General features: G+C 40.8%; 1 protein-coding gene and 1 long non-coding RNA gene across 10 annotated transcripts in view; one reads left to right on the top strand and one right to left on the bottom strand.

The window, feature by feature from the left end:
- LOC135493600 (glycine receptor subunit alpha-2-like) overlaps positions 1 to 14,311 on the top strand; it is a 387,954-nt gene that overhangs the window by 272,121 nt on the left and 101,522 nt on the right. The gene's annotated exons all lie outside the window — the stretch shown is intronic.
- Positions 9,613 to 14,102, bottom strand: LOC135493488 (uncharacterized). The gene is made up of 2 exons (XR_010448254.1): positions 12,734 to 14,102; positions 9,613 to 12,090 (listed from the first exon to the last, which is right to left on the bottom strand). It is a non-coding gene; the product is annotated as an uncharacterized LOC135493488 (long non-coding RNA).

The following is a 14,311-nucleotide window of genomic DNA, read 5'->3' as shown; positions in this document are numbered from 1 at the left end:
TTATTTTATTTTTGACGATACCAATGTTCCTTTTACACATCCATCTATGCTGCTCAGTCTCGCATGTGCTAAGACAACTTTGAGTCGACACAAGAAGTATTACGTATTGCCTGAAACATAACCCAGACTTCCAATAGCGGGAGCCAATGCATGTTTAAACAGGGTATAGTAGACATGTCCATTCGAAGGTTCGTGTTACCACTCGTCTGGGGAAATTGATTTCACCTTCGCAACCTGAAGGGCCGGAATAAGTTGCAGTCTAGATTTTGGAGTATCCTTGGAGTATTGCTTGCATATAAATTGTCTACTTGTATGTTCTTGGCTATCTTGGCAGTACTATTCTGCTTTGGAGGAGAAATTGATACATGAGTATATGAATCCCAACGCTTTCGTCAAGCGTATCAATAGGCAACTTTCGCAGGCCTTATGAAACGGCTAAATCGAAGGTTCAATTAAGTTCATGCATGACAATTAATGTCGAATGATCATGTTTTAAAAATGTCCCGTATAATGAATAATTATCAACAAGTGTCGTCGAAAATGAATGTCCACAGGGTGACTTTATGACCGAATTAGTCGTTCGTAGCTCGTACAGATTCCTAATTCTTCAGAAAAATAGGTGCTCGAAAGCTGCAATTCGGGAGAGGCAAAGCAGCAGTATTTTGTTTGTACATGTATAAGAAAACGAGCCGCAAAACTACCGTCGCCCCAAAACTACCGTCCCCCCTGGACGTCTGGGACGTGACGTTAAATTTTGTCTCGCTTGCCCTTGCGGCCGACCCCAGAATCGATCCCTCATCACCGGGGCACTATCCGAGTACATCCGTTTCTGTTAAGCGGTCATTCAAGTGCTGTGACGATTGTGATCAGGGACGACACTGCATGACAATCACCCGTCTACTTGTCTCGCGACTATATCTGTTGCATCATGTTCGTCAAGGATCTATATCAGTCCGATCTCGAAACAATTTGGCCAAAGTAGAAATGCAACAGCCGTGGATGGCATGCCATCGGTTGCAGGTTGGTACCAGTTACCTGCAATACTGGCCATACCTCCGTGCAGCGATAATCTTTGGTCGGATTCGTGCATTATTGGCAACGCCCGGCGCCGTGGTTAGAAACGGCATTACGGTGTCTTTGAACTATACCTAATACGCAGATATACGACGACACTGGCAATGACGTTCGCGTTGCAAGGTGGTGTACACATACGTGAATACCAGTTCCTCGCGTCAGGAGTTGTGCATTCTTAAACTAACGAATAATTTGTTTTTCTCCTAAAATGAAAAAAAATTGGAAACATGCCAAACATGAAACTAGAGAAGATAAAGGATATTGAATGTATAATCCCTTGTTCTTTAACTTTGACAGGTCAACATTCTAATAAAAGTCATCCTAAATCTGTGGCCAGTTAGAAAGTAGATATAGAAATTTATGAATGAATTCATACCCGATATTGCATACAGGGAACCAAGTGTCATAGTAATCTTGTCAAGGTCAAGGTCCCACACGACCACAGATAGGTTGACCAGAGTGGATGGTAGCTCTATGATGAAAAAACAAGCCACTAGCAATACAATTCTCTTGGTGATGTAGTTTGTTTGACCGCCCCGTTTTTCTGATTTCCCTGAGGCAGTCAGGCCACAGCTTTTCGTTCGTAAAACGTGCACCATTCTGATCCCCGTGAAACCGAGAGAGAGTAGGGGTATGAAAAATAAGACAATGTAAAATAGTGCGTTTATATAGATCGATTCAAAATATACATTGAACTCGACTAGCTTGCTGTGAACCGACAGAGGTCTAACACGGTTAACACATGGGTCATATACGAACTTAGTATCGCAGTACCAGAATTTTGGGAAATTGTAACAGAGAGAGAAAATAAGAATGGACAAAATCGCTTTTTTGCAGTTCTTGATCGTGCAGAGAGAAGTTGCCTTTAAAGGCATGCAAACTGCAACGTATCGCTCAGCTGCTACAAATACCATTACGTATGTTGAAACTGTCTTCCAAAACCACGTTAATGTCCAAAGATATCCGCGGGCAAGCTGAAAGAATTCGTAGTAAACCACCAGATGTCCCGTGTACGTGTATACTGCTGGTAGCGAGTACGTGATGCAGTATGTTATGAGGACCCAGTTGTCAGATATTGCCAGCGCTTTAAGCAGAAATGATGTCGAACCCTTCATCTCACGATGTAGAACGACGATTGATAAAGAGTTACCAATGATGCCGGATACGACGTAGAATAGCATGAATGGCACATAGAGGATGAACAACACTAAATTGTTTGCTATCGCCATATTCGTCACCTTGTACAGGCATTGAAGTGTAGCGTGCGTTGTGATTTTACTATCCATTCTCAGATGTGTTCGATTAAGATACACGCAAAATGACTACAGCCGAAAGTACCAGAAAGTGAATACAGTCAAGGATGATTAAAATAAAACTCTGTTGTATATTTCGAACATGCATGTACCACACCTGTTGAAGTACATAGATTGAATAAATAACTTAGCAGTTAAAAATGGGATGTATTAGGAGAGCTAGGATGAGACAGTGGTTGTCTTCAAGTGACTCGTTTATGCAGTTATAGGGGTCTGAGCTTGGTGTTTTAAATGCGATAATCATATATATATATCACCAATAATGGATTAGACATATCTTTAATCTATTACTTGATAATACTCATAATTGCCGCGTGAATAATTCGAAATATTGGGATATCAGCGACCCATATCGGTGACTTCCGGTAGCTAGATCTTGCTCCTATCGTCTACCTTTAACGAATCCGGATAAAAGAAACATACAATGACATGACCACATTTTTATCGAGTCCGGCTTTGTCGACGTTACTCTTACTGTATGATAGTTCCAAGTGCAAGAGATTTTCAGTCATCCACTCTGTGGAGGAATATCCTTCATGCAGTTGTAGTTGACGTGCCTGTTCACGTAATCGTAAACGCCATGGTCAGTTTCAAGTAATTGCTGGATGGATAACGAGAAAACTAGTGGAATGGGCTCAGAGAAATTTTTTAATCATTAATGCTTGTCAAATCAAATGAAAAGCATAAAATCGTTCTAACATTTAACAATGCAGCGAATATTCATAACTCACAAAGGTAACCGAACCATCTTTTTTTCCTTCATTATTACAGCATAGATATCGTGTTCCAATCCCAGGGTTTATCAAATAACGGCTAAGTGAAATTGCAATACACTGGTAGTATAATGGTCTGCATATAATAGTCCCATTTACTCGGTGCGGGTTCGATCCGGATCGAGACCTGTTGGGTCCAACACGCACCGTGTAAAAGGAATTTTAACTAGCCCGAACCGACCTTAACCGGTGTAACATCTGTGGTTGTTTCCCATGTGTCAGTGTTTCCAAACAATAGGCAGCTAGAGAGACCACGACTTTTCAATAGGGGGGATACACAGAAAAACGTGTCAATCTATTTTTGAGCGTTCCCAAACAATGAGGGGAAACACTCAAAAACAGAAACACTCAAAAACATTACACCGGCATTAAGCGAACCGACCCTGGACTCGCCAAATAGCGCAGTCTCTGGTCAGTTCGGGAGAATTAGGCCGGTTAAGTTGGGTTCGCGCTGTCGTGTAAATGCAAACCGACCAGGTCGGTTTGAATCTCTCTGTGTTTTATGTATACATTGTATAGCGATGAGTCGTGTTATACATTTAAACTGTAGCAGTAACTTTTTATTGCGCTGCTGGAAGAAAAGTGCAGTGTCGAATAATGCCAAGACTGAACCAATGAAATGTGGTCATGATCGAATTCATGAAATGGGATCATGTTCCATACACCGCGTAACACTAGTAGGAGGCTTTTCCCGACTTATTAACGGTTTTCTAACTTTTTCTCGATTTCTCCGACATTTCTCCGACAATGTCCGACTTTTCCCCGACCCGAGTTACACCAAAGGTAGGATTTCCAGAAAACCTGTTAGAAATACTAGGTCTTCCCAAAGTAGGCAATTAAAGATCAAAGGCCTTTGTGAAATGGGGTAAATGAGAGGTGACGCAAACTTCCAAAGTGACACTAGTTGTGAATACAAATTATTTCCTCCCATTTGGACCCTCTGCGCGTCACACATGAGTGCATCTGGCTTGGGCCACTCCATGTTAAAGCAGGGGGACTTTGTATGTAATACCAGATGAAATACAGAAATGGCTTGTGTTTGCAATTTAAGTTCAAAGTTACAAATTAATGGCTAGAAATGATGTTTTGCCATTGAATGCTATACGGTTATTTCATGTAGGAAATAACATTATTCCTAAACTGGAAGTAAAATTATTAATAAAATCTATTTTGCAAATAGATTTGAGCATGGTGAACAATTCAAGATTTTTAAAAATGTAAACAACTGTTTTTTTGGTATTCAGCAATCATGTAGGTATTGGATTGTATTATGCAAATAGATACTGTAAATATTTTGTAAATTACACAGTTCAGTATATCAAAATTATACTTAATTCATATGAGGCTTTGTTTCTTAATGCTATCGAAATAGGCCTTTTTTCGAAAAGTCTCCCCTGCTTAACATTGAGTGGCCCAATCCAGATGCACTAATTTGTGACATGCAAAGGGTCCAAGGATAGGAGCTAATTAGTATTCATACTTAGGGTTACTCTGGGTGTTTGCATCGCACCTCATTAACGCCATTCCATTGAAGCATTTGACCTTGAATGGCCTACTTTGGGAAGACCTAGTTTTTTTCACAGGTTTTATGAAAATCCGACCTTTTGGACGAAGTCGAAGAAAAGTCGAACAATGTCGGAGAATGTCGGATAAATCAGAAAAAAGTTAGAGAAACCGTTAATAAGTCGCAAAAATCCTCCCACTAGTGCATGCAGGTAGTGCGGTCACACTGCTCACATGTGTTTTAACTATGTGATGGCATTACAGTTATATAATGCACCAATCTTGCGATTAATTCTCTTCATAACAAGTTTTGCCACTAACGTTAAGTCTAATGGACTGGCGCCTATATCATAAAGCATAATAAAATATAGTTTCATTGGTGCTAATGGCATCCTGATGACGGTCACTTTAAGAGTAGGGCATATCAAGAAGGTACCTTTAAAATATCTAGGTTATTGGTAACATTAAGCAGCATTTCAGGTAGTGCTTTTATCCTGTCTTTTACTAATAGGACAGCCTTAAATCTAATGGAAGGTTGGGGTTCCTTTAGCCGACTCAAATACTGGATTTTCGATGCGAGGGTCAGCATCTGAATCGTTGAGACTATCGTTGTCACCTGAGAAACGGTTTACATATTGTTAACAGCAGTTGTACGGCTAAAAGACGTAAAAAGCGGCCATCTGAGTGTATCTTGGTGTGGGGTGAGTCGGGGCAGGCAAAGGTAGGCCTGTTGTCATACTCGGGTAGACTGTTTAATAGTATTCATCTTGGTCAGTTATAGACGGTACAGGGACGAATTCACAAAATACGTCTGATGATATAACTGAATACATTTCAGTTGGTTCCAAATAATTGATTAAGTCGTTACCTAAATCATTCTACAATATATTTTTTTTAATTAAATTTACTAGTAATTAAATTAGCCAAAAAATATCATTGATCTATTTATTAGTTTCATTATTGACATTCTAGATGGAATATAATTAAACTAGAACCAGCGTAGCGTTGCCCACAACATCAGGATGATTTATTTTCCTTTGTCATTTTCGATTTCTTTGCAGTCTATGCCCACAAATTACATCTTGTTCAAAGTTTGTTTGTATTTGGTTAATAATAACTCAGCGCTTGCATTTCTATTCCAACCGTCTGTGCCTTGCTATCCTTAATCTCAGACAGGGTCGTTTTGATACAGAGTTCACCACAAAGTATCAAAATGTCTGTCACCAAATTTCTGTCGCACTGAGATTTTTCATCTATCGGTTGCTTCGTTTAAAACTAACAGAGGGTGGTAATTTCACGTTAAAATATCGTGGTAGACGGGTTCATGTTTAGTATCAATACGTACGCTTGCTACTTGCCTACAGCCATAGCGCCAGGGTAGTCTGAACCACTCGATTTTACATCGATGAATCATTCTTTCAAGCTGTAGCATTTTACAAACAAAAGTTCATTCATTTTCCTACATCAAGATCCGCTAATTACGGAACAAGCACAGATTTTGATGCATTCTCATAATGGAACACCTTAGATTCGAAGGGCTGCTAAAGTTAATGGAATGACACGATAAAAACGCTATATGAAATAATGAGGTGACATTACCGTGGACTTAAATCCTTCCATTAAAGTACCACAATGGAACCTCATTATAAAAATCTAAGTGAGCCCTCCTTCGTGCTTTATGTCGGGGGAGTTCCCCAAGCTGATAGTTTTGCGCAGTGCAATAAAGGGGAACTCCACTCCCCACAACCCCGCCTTGTTGGGACCCTCCATAATTCCTCCCGTTTTTTTTTGTTTTGGTAGTACTTGTTATGGTAGTGAGTGAAAGCAGATGTAATAATTCGGGGGACACCCCCGCTCCCCATTTGGGCCTTGCGGCCAGGCAGATTGTTCACCATTCCTTCCCTAAGTTTTCAAAAGTAGTTCATGACCTAACCCCTTCTCCTGTGCAGGAATAGTAGTGTGAGCAGGTCCTAAATATGCTTGAATAAAATCGTTCAAAATAGGTTTTTAGCTGCTTGCAGCGTCCAACTCCAGAAATCGTCATCTGTCTCTAACTTGCAGACAATTTTCAGCTCCATTATAGCCATTTGTTAGTGGGTAACGCTGTGCACTGTTATTGCCAACATCAACTTTGTGGCTTGGAAAAATTTCCAGTTTAGTGTCTGCAACAATTATTTCCGACATGTTAGTCTTAAATTGGAAACTGTTTCATCAATCTCTGATCGCATCTCCGAAAATTAAATGTTCAATTATGTGCAATCTAAATTAAACTAAATTAAAGAAGCCAATTATGGTATTATTAGCTGCGGAAAAAAATAGATAATGATGTTATAACAAGCGTGGAAACCTTGGTGTCTATAATGTTTTGTAACACATTTTAGGTTTGCTTCAGAATCTAGCTAGTTTCACTGAACTAGAAAAAGACCAACGAATTAGATTTCGTTCCAGTAATCCATTCCACATTTAGCGCTGCCCAGAGCAATGCATTACTAAAGCATGTGCAGATATGATATTCAAGCACATTCTCTCTGACAGCATTAGCGACCATGTTGAAAAGCCACTGTACATCATTAATGCATTGCGCCATGTATTGTTGATTCGTATGAACTTTGGTTACTGAATTAAAAAGACTTACGTCGTTTGAAATTAACACGTTTAAATTGAGAAGTTTAAAGGCCATGACTCCTGCTTTTATGATTGCATGACATGTACAAATCCTCAAACACTGGACTTAAAGCTCCGCATTAAATCAAGTTTGATCAAAATTGAAGAACCCTTACAGCAGGAAATGGCAAAATACCTGGAGTTATGGCCTTTAAATAGCTAGTCCAACCATGTGTAATGCGGCCCATACACGATCAATATCATTGTGCAATATTCAATTAAATTGAAGACATTAAAACCTTTTGATTTTCAATGACGTTTGTCCAAATTCCTATATACTCTGTCTCATTTTCACGCAATTCACGCAGTATTATTTCGTGGGTGAATTCATTTCTTCTTGGCAACCATTTCTTGGCTCATATTCGTCGGGTTTTTTTTCTTTTTATTCAAGGTGAACACAATGGCGAGAGCTACCGTGGTATCGCTGTCGATATCCATGACTGCTTCAGACGACGTCTTGAGTTTCGTGTGTGGCTGACGGAAATTGGTGCAATATTAAGTTCAATAATATTGATTCAATGATATTGATCTTGTATGGACCGCATTAATGTTCCGCTTCAAGACATGCATTGAACTTCTTGTAATAAAGAATTGAGCGAATCCAGCACATTCGGCAAAATTGGCGGCAAATTTAAGCAGGGGCAAAACGACATCATGGATAAATTGCATTCTGGTCTTGCGCGTGTAGATGAGTGGAGTACAACCAAAATGGTGGACACGGGAAGTTTTTTTTTTCGATTTTGGGGGGTTTTGGTCGCGTTTTCCTCATCAATGGTGAGGATTTTTGATCAATATTAAACTGGGGGGCTTATGATATGTGTTCTGTATACTTCCAACAATCACTCCCAAATACTTCGTTTCAGGAACGCTGCGAATAATATGCCAGAGAGGAAACGACCTAGCGGTGGCCCCAAATGAGGTCGCAGCCATTGTAGAGTTGTTGATATTGTCTTCATTCTGACGTTTGTCTGGTCGTTTTTTGACTGGGGATGATGGTCAAGCGACTGTCACCTTTTCCAAATATACCATGGCTTTGAAGGCCAATCAAAGTTAACGATATATAGACCCCGCCGAATACCTCGTACTGAGTATTTCTGTAATTTCTGAATCCGACCTGAATTCGTTCGTAATGTCAGCATAAATTCCGCATATATATAGCTCGAAGTTCTTCGGTGTTGCTCTATGTAGCAGGAGCCCAGCAACACACAAGCACATGAAAAAGGCTCATGCAAAAATTGCCGCTCCGTTGGCAGTGACGATGGAGCAGACGTGAGCGTCGTGGGGGCTTTGCTGAGTGCCGGCGGGAAAGATTGCTGTTGGCCATCCCGGCTTTGATAAACTCCACACCACACCACAAGCTTGCTCTGATGTAGTATCCAAAGCGGTTTGTAGACCAGGGAAAGAGCCCCGAGGACCGCCACTGTTATTCCCGTCAGAATTATCAATCAAGGAGAGATATCAATCTCTTTTGACAAGCATGATCGATTCGCCATTTTCAACATTCCACAACCACCGGATGTGATCGGGGACGACACTGACCATCACCCGTCAACTTGTCTCGCGACTATGTGCATCTTGTTCACCACGAATCTATCTCGGTCCGATCTCAAAATATTTTGGCCAAACCAACCTTAGGTCGAAACGCAACAGCCTTGGATTTTGATTCGCGTGTTTGCATCTGATGTGATCTGATCACCTCTTAGGTCAAGGTTAGGGTTGCATCCAAGTCGCCTTCAGCCTTTGGTGTATCTGTTCGATGCAGGTGAGTGATTGGACGTCGTCCTGATAGGTACTTTGTCCTCAGTTTGAGTTCATCCAAGTTTTGATACTGCTCTCAGGGTCCTTTGGAACAAACTGCACTAAGCGCTTCGAGCAGAGACAAACCTTGACAAGTTAAAATGACAGTTAAAACGTTGCTTTTTAAAGAGTAAAGAGGAGCGCTTTGAGCGTGGTATTTACCGCGGAAAGGCGCCATTTATAAATTACATTAATTATTTTTTTCATTTTATGGCGGGGGGGTCGCAAAAAGCAAGTGTATTAATTATCAATGTTTTGGGTTTGCAGGCGACATTAGCATTTCGCCAGGTCGATTGATCCTGTGGAGGGACCAAAGGTTCTCTTCAATTGACTCGTGGCATCTCAACTCTCTTCCTTATCTGAAATGTAGTGTATTACCAATAATGGTCCATTAACCTGTCTTCCAAGGGTGAGAACTGGAAAATGGATAAAGCGCCGAACTAATAATCAACGGGTCATTGGTTTGATTCACGGAAGGACCGAAACTATCTAATATGTGTGTCGTTGGACATAAAAACACGTACTACTTGCTTCTGTAAAATCTGGGTTCTAATTTGGTAGTGTGAACTATAACAGTGTGATTCCCTCATTAATCTAGGACAAGGAGCAATCTTCAATCTCAACATACCCGATTAGCACTTCCACTTAGGCGATTGACCAGCTGACTAGCCTTGAACTGATCCACCATATGAATCATGTAAAAACTGCTTGTTACACCACTTTGATCATAGTCTTAAACCACATGAACATAGTATATCATATACAATGTTCTATGAGCTTTAAGATAATCATATTTTAGATGATTATAGCAATTAGCGTCCTTTCTTTCAGTCGTATATCTGATCTGATATCTGGATGTTCCATAAGATGTTACTTAGCCCCGCTTATTGATGATGTACAACTCCGGTTCGATTCTTGTATCCCACAATCAACCCAGTCTAACTTTGGTTTAATTTTTATATTCCCGAATCCTCCAAAAATATGTTTTTTTAAACGGAGGCAAAATCCAGGTTTTCGACGCGAATGTCTTTCGCTGCAGCAATAGCCTATTCTTTAACTATTTCAAGAAATGTTGGTATTTTGCAACAAGCACATCGTCCGGTCAACTACATGTAGTCACAATATGTGCTTGTTTGTTCCAGTGTGTTTTGTGTCGTCTAATAACCCATGTACGTGTAGTATTATCAATAACGCCGGGAAATGCACTCACAACAATAAGTTGGCTTGACTAATTCTCTTATTAACGGGTTTCACGAATCTTGGGACAAAATTCTACGAAGATTTTTATGAGTGTCCGTCAAGGCGAGAGTTAGAAGGCCTATGTACACGATGCCATATAAGTTCTGGTGTCCAGTTGTCAATCATTACCAGCATCTAGATAACTCTCTTCAGAATATAACAACGATTGATAACGAGTTACACAAGTTGCCGGACGTAGTAGATAAGAGAATGGTTAACGCTAAATCGTTGGCTGTCTCCACAATTATATTCATAACGTTATGCCAAATACCAATGGCGTCATCAGGGGCATTATTAACAAGTTGTTAACATGGCTACCCATTTACCATCCCCTCTACACTATTATAATTAGTCTCTATCGACAATATTTTTGGAAAATCATAATCTGACTGAATTATCTGGCTATATCGATTTTAATCCCGACTGGAGCCGAGTGAGCCCTCCGTGCAGCGATCATCTTTGTGCAGATCCGTGCATTGGCAACGCGCAGCGCCGAGGCGAGGACGACATATTGGCAATTAATGACGTTCGCGTTTAAGGTTCTTGTACACAGAGAGGAGGTGTGAATACCAGTTTCTCGCGTCATCAGGAGTTGTGCGTGCAAAAACAAACGAACAACTTGGTTCTTTTTCTAGTACTGACAATGAAACAAAATTGGAAAAATGTCAAGATATTCCATTGTTTTTTAACTCTGGCAGGTCAACATTCTGATCAAAATGGTCCTAAATTTGTGGCCAGTAAGAAAGTAAATATAGAAATTGATGAATGAATTCATACCCGATATGGCATACAGGGAACCAAGTGTCATAGTAATCTTGTCAAGGTCAAGGTCCCACACGACCACAGATAGGTTGACCAGAGTGGAGGGTAGCTCTATGATGAAAAAACAGGCCACTAGTAAGACAATTCTCTTGGTGATGTAGTTTGTTTGACCGCCCCGCTTTTCTGGTTCCTTTGAAGCAGTCAGGCCGCTGTTCATAGTTCGTAGAACGTGCACCATTCTGATCCCCGTGAAACCGAGAGAGAGTAGGGGTATGAAAAATAAGACAATGTAAAATAGTGCGTTTATATAGATCGATTCAAAATATACATTGAACTCGGCTAGCTTGCTGTAAACGGACAGAGGTCTAACACGGTTAACACATGGGTCATATACGAACTGGGTATCGCAGTACTAGAATTTTGGGAAATTGTAACAGAGAGAGAAAATTAGGATGGACGAAATCGCTTTTTTGCAGTTCTTGATCGTGCAGAGAGAAGTTGCCTTTAAAGGCATGCAAACTGCAACATATCGCTCAGCTGCTACAAATATCATGACGTATGTTGAAACTGTCTTCCAGTACCACGTTAATGTCCACAGATATCCGCGGGCAAGCTGAAAGAATTCGTAGTAAACTTCCAGATGTCCCGTGTACGTGTATACCGCTGGTAGCGAGTACGTGATGCCGTATGTTAGGAGGACCCAGTTGTCAGATATTGCCAGCGCTTTGAGCAGAAATGATGTCGAACCCTTCATCTCACGATTCAGAACGACGATTGATAAAGAGTTACCAATGATGCCGGATGCGACGTAGAATAACATGAATGGCACGTACAGGATGAATAATACTATATCTTTGGCTGTCATCATATTCGTCACCCTGTAAAGGCACTCAAGTGTAGCCTGCGTTGTGATTTTACTATCCATTCTGACACCTTAGATTGATATACACGTAAAATTACCGCAGCTAAAAGTATTAGAAAGTGAAATCAGTCAAAGATGATTAGAATAAAATCTGTTTTACTCCAAAACCTCGAATTATTTTAAATCATTCGAGGTTTTGGAGTATAACAGATTAATAGGACATACATGTACCACACGTGTTGAAGTGCAAAGGTGGAATAAATACCCGAACAGTTAAAAGGGGGAATGTTATAGGCAGGAACCCGGACGACAAATTAGTCGTCTTCAAGTGACTAGTTTGCGCAGGCAGGAGCCCGAGTTGGGTGTTTAAAACGCGATAATTATATATACATTACCAGGTGTGGATTATATAGCGATACCTTTAATCCACTACTTGATATTACCAGAATCTTTCATCAAATATCTATATTGAAAGACTCTGGCGTGAATAGTTTCGTGACCAGTTGAGCATGTAATATGTCCAGGCTCTTTTCAACAATGTAGGCGGTCATACATTAGCATTGCATAAACGCTCAGGCCAATCCGGAGGATAGGCCCGCAGTGTGTGATCTTGTCTCTGCTGCTCATTGAAGAAATTGTGTCAATTACTTTTGATTGGTCAGAATACCAGAATGATGAACAGCCGGTTACGTCAAATATGTCCGTGGAAAAGGCAGTATACAGGGTAGCGCTGAAAAAACGTTTACCTGTTTTTAAAGAAATGAGGCCTTATTCAATAACTGTTGCTGATTTCAAGGCCAAGATCTTTTAAATACTGGCTGAGTATGTAATGTCACTCAGACAGCGCAAGCCTCACGTGACCGCGGCGGTGGAACGTGATGGAAACTTCCTTATTCTGCTTGACCGTTACAGGGTTTACCAGGCGGAACAATTTGGACTATCTGCGACAGAATTAGGTGGAATCCTTCAATTTATCCCGGCTGGCTGCGCCATTAGACCTAACTGTAACTTCTCGTTCGAGGCAGTTTTTGTCTGAGCCACCTTGTACGTGTTATCCAATATGCTTCACGTACCATGTAGGCCTAACAGTTGCCCAAGCTGGTGTAATTCAGCAATATATTTCATAAATAGAATGTCGTCTTCATTTCCTAATTGTCCGAGTAGAAAACTCGGGTCCATATCAATGAAGTGGCTGGTCAATGGCACACGGATCTGAGCCGTTTCAATGACCCGTCGATCCTACGATTACCATCTTTATTGCTGAACTAGCCAATATCCAGACAGAATTCGCGCTTGAAGACATGCCTCCATTCATGAATGCAGTATTATAATCGTGGGTTGGGGCATAGCGCATGGCCAACGGACTGGTCGTTTAAAACCGAGAATAGAGTATATCAGAGACCTATATCGGTGACTTCCGGTGGCTAGATCTTGCGCCCATCCTTTAACGAATTCGGATAAAACAAACGTACAATGACATGACCCGCATTTTTTTCATTAACTCCTGCATTGTCGACGTTACACTTACTGTATGATATAGTTCCAAGTGCAAGAGATGTTCAGTCATCCACTCTAGATCTGTGCAGGGATATCCTTCATGCAGTTGTAGTTAACGTACTCGTTCCCGTCACCGAAGTGAAACAACGCCGTGGTCAGGTTCAAGTAATCGCTGGATGGATGACAGGGAAATAGTCGAATAGGCCCAGAGAATGTTTTTGTCATTGATGTTTGTCTAACCAAATCAAAAGCTCACAAGCTTTCTAAACATTTAACAATACAGGAAACATTCATAACTAAGGCTGATGTTACATAGGAATGAGCTACTCACGCCACATTTTTCATCGACTCACGGCTCATTTTCACGTGTCACTCCTCATTTGTCACGAGTGACCGCGGCGGTTTACATACAGATCATTTTTCGCTCGTTCATTTGTCACTTGGATTTTCTCGGCGACGCACATGGACTCAGAAGAAGAAGAGATGGCAGCCATGCTGCTCCTGATGGAGAATAGAAAACGAAAGCGGAGGCGACGGACGAGAACAATGTGGTACATAAAAGTGCTGCATTTTTGCATTTTTTGTTTCTCATTTCCAATCGAAATTAGCTATTGTATCAATGTGTAAACTAATGAAAATGCCGAAAAGTAGCTTTTCTCACAGTTTCGAAGGCGATATCACTACAAATGCACATGGACGTCCACTTTCTTTGCCAGCTCATTTCACAAAGAATGAACATGTCCATTCATCGCCTCACGCGTGAAATGACATGAAATGACGTGAGGCGACGAATGCGGGCAAAACTTACAAAATTCACTTCAATGAGA

Source organism: Lineus longissimus, chromosome 9 (genome assembly GCF_910592395.1).
Source record: "Lineus longissimus chromosome 9, tnLinLong1.2, whole genome shotgun sequence".
NCBI lineage: Eukaryota > Metazoa > Nemertea > Pilidiophora > Heteronemertea > Lineidae > Lineus > Lineus longissimus.
Note: the sequence above shows the minus strand (reverse complement) of the source record. Positions and strands in the feature narration are given on the sequence as shown.